The 11,785-nt window shown below is 40.3% G+C and overlaps 1 non-coding gene across 1 annotated transcript; it reads left to right on the top strand.

The window, feature by feature from the left end:
• Positions 1-9,941: 9,941 nt before the first annotated feature.
• Positions 9,942-10,048, top strand: LOC141680020 (small nucleolar RNA R71). Its single transcript, XR_012558228.1, has one exon. It is a non-coding gene; the product is annotated as a small nucleolar RNA R71 (small nucleolar RNA).
• Positions 10,049-11,785: the final 1,737 nt, after the last annotated feature.

Here is an 11,785-nt window from a genome sequence, read left to right on the forward strand (position 1 = left end):
TATTCAGATAAATAAATAAAAGGAGTCATAAGTCCCCGAATGAATATTCAAAATAATATTCAATAATGAAATAAAGTTAAAGTTATCGAATAAACCTTATTCGATTAATAGTTTTGAAAACTATGACCATATATATATATAAGTCTATATATATATATATATTTATATCCATATATATAAAATCTACTCGGGATCCTCGACTCCCGGTTTTAGAAAATATTTTCACCTTTGGGTCCCTGTACTAAGGGTATATGCAAATTACCGCTATCCTCTAGCATAGGTATTATCAACTGAATCAACAGATATATATGGAAAGAATGCGAAACAGGCATGCATATATATATACCATAGCAGCATGCTTCAATATATTGCATCATTTGCTAATTAACCAACATGCATCTATCGCAAGATAATGCAAATACATATATTCATCACAACAACAGTTATAACGGGTAGAAAACTTGCCTGAGCGACTTGGGGTGATAAAAGGCTCGGGACGAGTCTGGTAACCTATAAACAATAAGTAAGTTGGAATTAAACCAAAGTCACTTGTAAATCTATACTTTAACTAACTTAGACTCTAACGCTTGTTTTGCGCTTATTGATTCTCTTAAGTCACTCGAGTACCCTCGGCTCCACCATTTTTAATAAATTAACCATTACGAGTTTTAAAGTGATTCCTTCGCGAGTGTGTTACCAACTGCCTAACACTCTTACCATAATTGTTTCATACATTAATTAACCCTTTTTGGTCTTTAACCTATGTTTCAAAGTAAGGCGAGGGGAAATGATTCGTTCGCGAAACGCCGTTACTTGAAACGGTCGTTTCTCCTAAACCGTACATCGGAATCAAACGAACTACATATCAAAATGAAGCTCGTAACATGAACTATCTAAACATGGCAATGGTCATAATCTAGCAGGGAGTTCTCGGGTCCAAATGTTATGAACAAAAGCAGTATAAAGTAAATTGGACATTACGACGGCTATGTTTACGCGATTGCCAATATTTAAACTACTCCAATTAACCACCAACCAACTCATAACCATCAATACAACAAAACTTCACCGAAACCATACCACATCAGTCCATAATCTCCAAGGTTTTCAACTCAAACAACCACAATCAAGACCTATGAACTATAATCAAGCTTCAATTACCAAAACACTTCCAAATCAAACCAAACTACTAATAATCACAATCCATGCTTCTCATTTCACAAAACCAACCATTAAACTTACTAACAAATAAAGTAAAGGCTAGGGTTTAAAGTTTATACCTTCCTTGGGAGGTGTTAAGTTGCTAGGAAGCCTTAGGGAGCCTCCTACAAGCTTGATCTTTCCAAAGAAATCAAGAACACAAAGTTAGGCTTTGAAGTTTATAAAAGTCCGATTTAAAGAACTGTAAAAATGAGGATCTTACCATGATTATTTGGACGAGACTTGTGAACAAGAGTTGTAGGTCATCTCAATACCTTTCCAATGAGCTATAGAACACAATATTTGAGTGAGAAATGAAGGAGATACAGCAGTTTTAGTGTGCTTGTTCTGTTTTGGCCGAGAGCATGAAGAACAATGCCTTGGTTTCTTTTTGATTTTGATGAAAAATGATTTGCTTGGCTTGGTTGGTTTGATTTTTGTGTTTGTTTTAGTAAATTACCTAGTTGCCCTTGATTTTGTGTGGTTAAAAAGCCACCACATCTCCTTCCTTCCCATATCATGCTTGTATCATCCTCATGATGTCATCCTCCCCTCCTTGTCCTCTTCTCATTGGTTGGGTGACATCATCCTCTCTAATCCCTTTGATTAACTTCCTAATTGTTTGTCTAATGACCGCTGATCTGTTATACTGTTCGCTTAACTTTCGTTTTCGTTTATCGTTTGAGGGATCATACCCAGGATCTTATTACTTAGGTTCCCTTAACCTTTCTCAATACATTATATTCCTTTTTATGATCCTCTATTATAATCCTTTAATTTAAATCCTTTTATCATGTTACCTTATACTCAATTTTTTCCGTATCTATTGGATTTCCGGGAAAAATCAAAGTGTTCGTATTTGGATTCTGACGATCTTTACATACACTTATATCCCATATAAAGTACTAATAAAATCTCAGAATATCCATATCAGAACCCCTATATAGTGTGGCATGAAAAGTTTTCTCATTCAGCAAAAACACTATTCATAAGGGTTTCAAAATTTCCCAAAAATTGGGGTTATTACACCAAGGCTTATTCTTGATGATTACTCCTCCGAAATGCGACTAATAACCTGAAATGCATAAACACTAGAAAAACACATCAAATACACAAAATACTTGATTTCAAGGCACCAATTTAAGTCATTTTAAGATGTTCTAAGTGGTATAAAATGCCACTTATCACACCCCCAAACTTAAATCGATGCTTGTCCTCAAGCGTCACAGACTCAAAAACAAATAAAACATGCATGAATGCAATCTATATGAAAATGCAGCGATCCCCCTTACTACGAACAAACCAACCAAATTGCAACATCTCAATAAATGCAGTTAGGCGACTACAGATCAATAAACTCATGCAAACGAACATACAGCCAGAAACGTGGTGTGTGCAGATACTTAACAGATATGCTTCGGAACTAGACCAATTATTATGACTCAATTATGATCAAGGCAATCACATGATTATACAAAGAATAAAAATTCTAGGCACAAAGCGACATATAACACTACAAGAATTTTGGAGCTTATTACGGAATCATGTTTTTTATTTACGACAACAATGCTTATTTGACCGTGCAATGAGTGAGGTCCACAAAAGACTTATACAATGGTATCCATGTAACGAGCGTTAGGTTAGCGGATCCCAGACTCTAAAAGCCTTAGGTCACTAGGCACAAAGTCCCCTAAGAACTTAATAACTCGAATACCAAAGAGCCCACTCGTGATCAATTATGCATAAACACCAGAATTTTTTTTCTTTTTTTTCTTTTTTTTTTTTAAATTTCTGAGCAAGTGCGTTTCGCTCCATCTTGCTCAACCCTAGACTACTCGCATAACATGCGAGCCGGCTACTAGCCATTTGATGCCTAGCCACAACTAGCAACAAATTCCATTTTTACTCCATTTTTTTTTCTTTTTCATGCCATTATCACTAAGAACCTATTATCGAATTCTAAGCATAATAAATAGATTAACCTCGAAAATAATCAGATCATAACAACAATCTAGCCCTTAAGCATTCTCTAAGACTTAGTGAAACTACAAGTGCTTCTAGCATGCATATCAACCTACACGACTCAATATCACTTTAATGCTATCACTACACTCGCATCAATATCACAATTCAGTCGATGAATCATCACAAAAGGGATCATGGTATATGCATGAGCTACATGACATGATAAACAAATAAAGCTGTAAAATAAAAAAAAACTATATGGCAAAAATTATGCAACTATATGAACTAAACTATCATGAATATGCAGCTATATGACACTCACAAAATATTCCTTAACTACCACCCCCAAACTTAAAATCTTCACTGTCCCCAGTGAAGGTAGTAGAAAGGAACTCAGGGTACACCTACTCAGAGTCATCATCATCATCACCCTCAGTGGGTGGAGTATCAGGCGGCGGGTATGCAGAGTCCTCACCAAAAACTGGCCACTGGATATCAGCTCCAAGGCCCCGAAAAGCAGTCCCTAACGCAAGGGTGAGCTCCTGAGAAAACCTGCTCTACGTCTCGTACATGGCATCCATTCGCCGTGAAAGCCTCCTATACTGGGTATCAGCCATCCCAGCACCCTCCTGAGCTCTCGAAGAACCAGCCTCATCACGCCTAGGCCTAGCCATAGTAGCACCTCGTGCTGGACGCCCTCCTGGAAGACGATAACCCAGCCCATGCTCCTCGGGCTCACCACTGGTCCACTCCTGCATCCCATTCAGAGTCCCAGAATCAATCGGAGCGGCTGGCCACTGCAACTGCTCATGAGCCGGCCAGTTCACTCCCACTGCTCGGCAAAGCTTTGTAATCGTGGATGCATAAGGGATGTTCATATGCTTAGCTCCCCTCAAAAACTTCAGAATTCCTTGGTAGATAAACTCACCAAGGTCCACATAGTACTCCTCATTAAGAATTCCCCACAATAACTGTTCTCTCTCAACTGTGACCTCGTGTGCATGCGAAGAAGGCAAAATATTAGCATAAATAAATGCATTCCATGCACCGGCATACCTGTTCATAGCGATCGCCGGGAAGTGACGATACTCATTAGTGCCGGTCTTGAAGGTCCAAACTGTGCCCGGCCTACAGAGAGTAGCACAAATCAAATCCAAGTCAAAATCCTCAGCAGTCTTCTCATTCTAGTTCTCCTCCTCGGGCTTCCTCTCTCGCTGCCCAATCACACGGCGAATCGCCGCTGGGTGATAATCAACCGTTAGCCCTCGGACCACAGAAAACCCATTCTTTTCGGCCTTCGCGTTCGCATAGAACTCGCGAACCACGCTCATCGGCACGCTTCGGGTGACTCACAAAAAGCTATCAACCCCTTCTCTGCAATCATGGGTAGCAACTCACCATCCCTCCCCGATGGTAAAAACCCTCTCTCATTCATAATCGGCTTCCCCAAAAGCCTAGTGTACTCCTCCTCCACAGCTCTGTCATTCAACCGAGGCCTTGCAGCAGTACCCCTCAATGAATCAGCAGTAGGAACTGTGCTGCTGCTATCAATAGTTCGTGCTCTCTTGGGTGCCATTGAATCTTGAATAAAAGTGTTTAAGAACTGAGTTTTTGTGTTTGGGAGAGAGTTTAAGTGTAGAAAGTTTGTGGGAGATATGTAGGATAGGTGTATGTATATATAGGGTGTGGATTAGGTTAAATTAGATTAGGAGTGGGGTTGAGGGATAAAAATCATGGAGTAATAGGAAAAGAGTTCGTGGGTTTATGGGATGTGTTGGGTTTTTTTAATTTTCTGATTTTTTTTTTTGTATTTTTATGAACTGTAAAAAAAATTCTGGCAGCCGACCCCTGAGCGGTCGCTCAGCAGAGATGAGCGGGCGCTCAGGGGGTCAGTGGAAAAAAAAAATTTCAGTCCCGATTTTCTAATTTTTTTGTGTTTTTGGATAGGTTATTAACTTCTAAGAGTTCCTGTAACAACAAATCATGGGTTGCCTCCCACACAGCGCGTCTTTTTTGTCATTAGCTTGACATTGCGTACCTTTCTCAAGTAGTCAATAAAATGGCACTAACCACTTCTCGGTTTGCCATGTCCCCATAGTAGTGCTTCAAACGTTGACCATTAACCTTGAATGCTTGGTCCGGATCATTCTCAAAAATTTCCACCGCTCCATGTGGAAACACAGTTTTGACAATAAAAGGTCCAGACCACCTCGATTTCAACTTCCCAGGAAAAAGTCGGAGACGAGAGTTGAATAAGAGAACTTGTTGCCCCGACATGAATAACTTAGGATGTAGCTTCCTATCGTGCCACCTCTTCACCTTTTCCTTATACATTTTGTTATTCTCGTACTCTTGAAGTCGGAATTCATCAAGTTCATTAAGCTGAAGCATTCTTTTCTTACCAGCTGCATCTAAGTCCAGGTTCAACTTTTTCAACGCCCAGTAGGCCTTATGCTCAAGCTCCGCAGGTAAATGACATCCCTTACCGTACACCAACTGAAACGGGGACATACCAAGTGGAGTTTTGTATGCTGTTCTGTAAGCCCAAACAGCTTCATCGAGCTTTAAAGACCAATCCTTCCTTGACGGACAAACAACCTTCTCTAGAATGCGCTTGATCTCTCTGTTAGACACTTCCGCTTGACCATTTATTTGCGGATGATAGGCAGTAGCAACTCGATGATTCACATTATAACGCTGCATCATATAAGTGAACTTACGGTTGCAGAAATGCGACCCTTCATCACTTATGATTACACGAGGTGTTCCAAACCTTGTGAAAATCTGCTTACGAAGAAAATTCAGCACTGCCTTTGCATCATTTGTCGGTAAAGCTTTGACTTCTACCCATTTTGAGACATAATCGACTGCCAGCAAGATGTACTGATTATTGCAGGATGAGACAAAAGGCCCCATGAAATCGATTCCCCAAACATCAAAGACCTCGACTTCAAGCATCACATTTAACGGCATCTCATCCTTTCTCGTCAAATTTCCCACTCTTTGGCAAGGATCACACCTTAAAATAAACTGATGAGAATCCTTAAACAAAGTAGGCCAGAAAAAACCTGCTTGCAGAATACGAGCTACCGTCTTCTCACCACCATAGTATCCACCATAAACTGTGGAGTGGCAGTCTCGTAATATCCCCTCCGTCTCACAGAACGGGATACATCTCCTGATGATCTGGTCAACTCCCTGTCTAAACAATTATGGTTCATCCCACATATACCACTTCACATCATGCAGAAACTTCTTCTTTTGAGCGGAGGTCAAATTAGGAGGTATTATATTGCTAACAAGATAGTTTACAATATCTGCAAACCATGGCTCTTCCTCCTGAACTGCGAACAAATGCTCATCCGGAAAAGATTCATTGATTAATGTCCTATCTTGTGAAGTAGACTCGGGATTCTCCAACCTAGAGAGATGGTCAGCTACTTGATTCTCAGTACCTTTTCGATCCTTGATTTCTAACTCAAATTCCTGAAGTAAGAGCACCCAACGAATGAGTTTCAGCTTCGAATCCTTCTTGGAAACCAAATAGCGAATGGCCGCATGATCAGTGAATACTGTTACTTTAGTCCCAAGCAGATAAGATCGAAATTTCTCGAAACCAAAGACTATAGCCAAGAGCTCCTTCTCCGTAGTGGTGTAGTTCATTTGGGCCCCATTTAAAGTCTTACTCGTATAGTAGACCACATGAAAGAGATTATTCTTGCACTGTCCCAGAACTGCACCTACCGCATAATCACTCGCATCACACATCATCTCAAACGACTCTGTCCAATCTGGTGCTGTAATAACTGGTGTAGTGATCAAACTCTTCTTGAGAGTCTCGAATGCCGCCAAACATTCATCATCAAATTTGAAAGGTACATATTTCTCAAGCAAATTGCACAACGGTTTAGATATCTTCGAAAAGTCCTTGATGAATCGCCGATAAAAACCCGCATGACCAAGAAAACTACGGATTCCTTTCACAGAAATAGGTGGTGGAAGATTTTCAATGACTCCCACCTTGGCCTTGTCCACCTCCAGACCCTTGCTAGAGACCTTATGCCCAAGAATAATGCCTTCACGCACCATAAAATGACATTTCTTTCAATTGAGCACCAAATTAGTTTCCACGCACCTTTTGAGTACGGCGCGAAGATTATTCAAACATTCATCAAACGAATGTCCAAAGACGGAGAAGTCGTCCATGAACACCTCGACATTATTTCCAATCATGTTAGAGAATATAGCCATCATACATCTGTGAAAAGTGGCCGGGGCGCCACATAACCCAAATGAAACTCTGCGAAAAGCAAACGTGACAAATGGACAAGTGAAGGTAGTCTTTTCCTGATCCTCTAGTGCAATACAAATTTGATTATACCCTGAATAGCCATCCAGAAGACAATAATACTCATGACCAGCCAACCTGTCAAGCATCTGATCAATGAATGGAAGAGGGAAGTGATCCTTCCTCGTGGCTTTGTTCAACTTTCGATAATCCATGCATACTCTCCATCCTGTAACTGTTCGAGTGGGGATGAGCTCATTCTTCTCATTTGCTACCATAATGATACCTCCTTTCCTAGGTACACATTGTACGGGGATCACCCACGAACTGTCAGAAATAGGATAAATGATGCCTGCATCTAGCCATTTCAGAATTTCTTTCTTCACCACCTCCTTCATGATAGGATTAAGTCTGCGCTGCTGTTCAACAGTCGGTTTACTACCTTCCTCTAGCAAAATTTTATGCATACAATATGAAGGGCTGATCCCCTTGATGTCTGCTATGGTCCATCTAATAGCTGATTTGAATTCTCTCAAAATCCTTAAGAGCTTCTTCCTCACTACCTGAAAGGTCAGATGCAATAATAACAGGTAAAGTAGATGTATCACCTAAAAAAGCATACCTCAAGTGTTCAGGTAATGGCTTGAGCTCCAAGGTAGGTGCTTCCTCTATTGATGGTTTGAGCTTTCCTTCAGTATTCTTGAGGTCAGAAGCACCAAGAGATTCAAACGGCATGTCCAGCTTTCGCTTCCAGGGAGAAGCGTTCATATATTATAATTGCTCGTTGTCATCCTCATCATCACTGGCAAAATCCCCCACTAAGGCCTTTTCCAATACATTAGACATTAGCATGCGATCGAGTTCCGAAGTAACCGCAGAATCAATCACATCCACTTTTAAGCACTCCTCATCTTCTGTAGGGAATTTCATTGTCTTAAATACGTTGAAGGTCACATCCTGATCTTGTACCCGCATCGTAAGTTCACCTTTCTGCACATCTATTAAGGTACGGCCAGTAGCCAAGAAAGGTCTTCCCAAGATTATGGGAATCTTCTTATCTTCCTCAAAATCCAGAATAAAAAAATCTGCAGGAAAGAAGAGCTTATCCACCTTGACTAGCACATCCTCCACTATGCCCCTTGGGTAAGTAATAGATAGATTAGCCAATTGTAGAGACATGTATGTGGGTTTTGGATCAGGCAATTCCAACTTTTTAAAGATCGACAACGGCATCAGATTGATGCTTGCTCCCAAATCACAAAGACACTTGTCAAAAGTCAACTTGCCAATGGTGCAAGGAATGGTGAAGCTACCTGAATCTTTTAGCTTTGGAGGCAACTTTTGCTGCAAAACAGCGCTGCATTCTTCCGTGAGAGCAACGGTCTCAAGGTCATCCAGTTTCACCTTCCTTGAAAGAATATTCTTCATAAACTTCGCATAACTAGGCATTTGCTCCAGATCCTCAGCGAAAGGTATATTGATGTGAAGTTTCTTGAACACCTCCCAAAACTTACCGAACTGTCTATCCAGCTTTTGTTGCTGCAATCTCTTAGGAAAAGGTGGTGGAGGATAGAGCTTTTTCTCCCCTGTATTACCCTCAGGCAGAGTGTGTTCAACAGTAGTCTTCCTTGGTTTCGTCGCTTTCTCCTTTTGCTTAGCTTCTTCATCTCTAATTTCAGCTTCTCCTTCTTTTAGCTTTTCAGCATCAGCCACTTTCCCAGACCTTAAGGTAATAGCCTTGACTTGCTCTTTAGCTTCCTTCCTGCCTGGTACTTCAGTGTCACTGGGAAGTGTGCCAGGTTGACGATTGAGCACTGCATTGGCTATTTGACCTATTTGGTTTTCCAAGGTCTTGATAGAAACCGCCTGACTTTTGCATAACAGCTTAAGTTCCTCAAAATTAGCACTAGTAGGTGCAGCTTCACTTCCCTGTTGAGGATATGATTGCCTTTGAGCATACTGCTGTGGTTGCTGGAATCCAGGTGGATTAAACTGTTTACTCACACCTTGCTGATATGGTGGCTGAATAGCATTCTGATTATTACCCCAGCTGAAATTTGGATGATTTCTGTTATTAGGATGATAAGTAGCTGGCACAGGCTGCTGTTGTTGCTGATAATAATTCACATACTGAACAGATTCTTTGACAAGAGAACACTGATCCGTAGCATGATAACCTGCACAAAGCTCACAAACCATAGCTATTTGATTAACTCCATATGTAGCCAGAGAATCAACCTTCATTGACAGCGCTTGGAGCTGCGCTGCAATAGCGGTGGCTACATCGACTTCCAGAATACCTGCTACCTTCCCAGGCATCATCCTCTGAGTTGGGTTTTGATGCTCATTTGCAACCATAGTCTCGATAAGATTATAAGCCTCAGTATAGCTTTTAGCCCATAAGGCGCCTCCAGCTGCTGCATCGAGCATGGGCCTAGATTGGGCCCCCAAACCATTATAGAAACCAGTGATCACCATCCAATCAGGCATTCCATGATGTGGACACTTTCTCAACATTTCCTTATAGCGTTCCCAAGCTTCGTACATAAATTCTGTAGGTTGCTGCGCAAACTGAGTAAGAGCACTCCTCATAGCAGCAGTCTTTGCCATCAGATAAAACTTCACCAGAAACTTTTGCGCAAGATCTTGCCAAGTAGTGATGGACCCATCTGGTTCAGAATGTAACCAGTCCTTAGCTTTGTCCCTCAGTGAGAATGGGAAAAGCCTCAGCTTGATAGCCTCATCAGTTACGCCATTATACTTAAAAGTGCTGCAGATCTCGACAAAATTCCTTATGTGCATGTTGGGGTCTTCAGTCGCAGCCCCTCCAAAAGAAACAGAATTCTGCACCATCCGAATAGTCCCCGGCTTGATTTCAAAGGTGTTAGCTTGAATAGCTGGATGAAGAATGCTTGACTGAATGTCATCAATTTTTGGCCGAGAAAAGTCCATAAGAGCTAGATCAGCCTGAATAATATGATCAACCATGTTTACTGGTTCTTTCTGCTCAGTTCCTGAATCCGAATATTCAAAATCTATCTTCTCCGGAATATCAAGAACTTTGTCTGTCTCCTCAGCTGTATCTAAAGTCCTCTTGCGAGTACGAGAACGAGTTTGCATAAACGCTCGCTAAAGTACCTGAAACACAACCGGAAACAATAAGTAACTACTACGTCCTAATCACTGAGTCCTAATGACCAATGATGGTAAGTACATAAACTAAACAAATATGCCGAGTCCCCCGCAGCGGCGCCAAAAACTTGTTAGGGCGCAAATACACGCTAATATTCACGCAAGTATACGCGTTCGCAAGTAATATAGAATACTTTCTAGTTCATTCCTATAGAGACTCAGACTAATTATTGTTTAATTAAACTCACGCACCAATGTATGATTACTTCCCAATGTTAAGACACTAACACTTAGAATTGTTGACTAAATATTAACTACAATGAATTACTTAATTAATCACTTAATTAACAATTCAAATTAATAATATTAAAACACTCATGAGATCCCAACTTCATTACTACTTCCTTCAATAGTTATTGTTATTACCTTTAGCATGTGATAGTGATGATATTAATCGAATAACACGAAACTGATAAAAGCCAACTTTTGTTGTGAATATGTTGTGCACTTGATGAGTACCTAAACAAAACATCTAAGTAGATTTTACTTAGTGAAATAATGTAGCACTCGACGGATAAGAATTATAGTCCCGACGGATAACTCATTTTAGTCCCGACGGATGAGTAACTTATTATCCATCGAGTGAGTAGCTTATGTATTAATGAGTTTGTAGCACAGTGTTGTATACACCTTTGTATAGAATCTGTAGTAGTATATAAGTCATGTTGACTTTAACTAGATATGCAGAATAGGTTGATTAACTGTACATAAGCAATGTCTTATAATTCTGTATAAGTGAAATGAAGTCAAGTGCCAAAATAGCTATCAACGGATGCTTAACAAAGCTTCGACGGATGATCAAATGACTTTCAACGGATGTTTAAAATAGCAGTCGACGGATGATCAAGTAAGTCATCGACGGATGATCTGAAAGTCGACGGATGATAATATCAAGATTCAAATATCAGTTGAACAGTGAAAGCTGACACACAGCCGTCGAGATGGATACAAACACACTGTGGAAGCCCATTAACTGGGTAATAGAGGACGAAAAGCAGCAAAGATCAAGACTGTTAGATTTTATATTTATTCAGTTCTTTTGGCTTTGTAATCTTGGTAATATATAAACCAAGAGAGTAGCAAATAGAAAAATAACTAAGAGAGCTAAGAAACAAATACAGAGAAATCTTTGTAAGCACT

The sequence above is a fragment of the Apium graveolens genome, chromosome 1 (assembly GCF_009905375.1).
Source record: "Apium graveolens cultivar Ventura chromosome 1, ASM990537v1, whole genome shotgun sequence".
Taxonomy (NCBI): Eukaryota; Viridiplantae; Streptophyta; class Magnoliopsida; order Apiales; family Apiaceae; genus Apium; species Apium graveolens.